Source organism: Arachis ipaensis, chromosome B09 (assembly GCF_000816755.2).
Source record: "Arachis ipaensis cultivar K30076 chromosome B09, Araip1.1, whole genome shotgun sequence".
NCBI lineage: Eukaryota > Viridiplantae > Streptophyta > Magnoliopsida > Fabales > Fabaceae > Arachis > Arachis ipaensis.
The window spans coordinates 143,566,051-143,567,399 of NC_029793.2; positions in this window are offsets into that span (position 1 = coordinate 143,566,051).

Below are 1,349 nucleotides of genomic sequence, written 5' to 3' on the forward strand. Positions count from 1 at the left end.
CGAAATTAAATACTTAAATCACATTTAATTTATAAATAATTACAATATTTAATTATATACATAAGGTTAAATAAGTTAGTATCTAATAAGATTAATACCAACCTTTTATTCGCAACATATTCTATAACATTATTAATTGTTATATTATTACGATATTATTTAATTATTTTTTAAATTAAGTGCCACATGTTAAAATTTTATTGCTTACCATAAAAACAAAGCAAGGCCCTGCTCAGAGGGACTTACTTGCTTTAAAATATGTGCGGGGATTCGTATTTATATTACTCCAATGGCAGGGCTTCAACTTTTGTCAGAACGGGTCCTTCATTGGATTGTCGTTGGAGATGCTCTTATAACTCTTTTTTCACAGTGGAGTTGTGATTCAATTCAGCCTATCAAGGATACATAAGGTTTCGGTTGACGAAGATCAAGAACCACAAGAGCCAAGCTCTCTGATCTCAATTATGCTCTCGAATGAAGGGACGCTTCTGCGTTCTCAGTTATATTTTTTATTGATTTGACATGAATGATTTTGATGTTAAGAAATCCCAAAATTTTCAGATAAAATTGAATTTTTATTCAATCAAATGATGATAAAAAAATGCATGCAAGAAAAAAAAATATTTTAAAAGTATAAAAATATTAAATTGTCATTTCAATTTACTTTTTTAATCAACGACAATAAATATCTTGAATTAATTAAATTTTTATAAAAAATTATATGTCTAAAATTATTTTATTTCTTAAAAAATCTTTTGAACATATAATGGTTCAATGAGAGGTTGACTATTAAAATTGAATATAATAATTTTAGTAGTATAAATAATTAAATTAAATTATTATATATAATTTTTATTTTTTACCTTATTATAATTTAAGTTAACATTAATGGTAAAAAAATAATTTTAAATAGCCCCAATTTGTATTTTACAACATAATTAAACACAATTCATACTTTTTTATTTTGTGATTAATCAATATTTTTTAAATTTTTTAGTTAAGTCTTTTGTATTTTATGATTGATAAATTTTCTCTACAAAATATAAATTTGTGATGAATTATTACAATCATAATTAATTAAAAAAATCAAGAAAAAATTATAAAAAAATCAAATAAAAGATAAAAAATAAAGTAAAAATTTAGTTTGAAACTAAAAATTTGTATCTTATTATATAATCAATTTTGTTACTCACTTCAACTTCATTATCCTTTTGTATCCAAAAAAATTTATTGTAATACCCTAATATACAAATCCTTATACTCGAGTCATAAGTCAACGATATTACGGTGGTACGACTCAAAGTGAAATAATAGTAAGAATATATATATATATATATATATATATATAT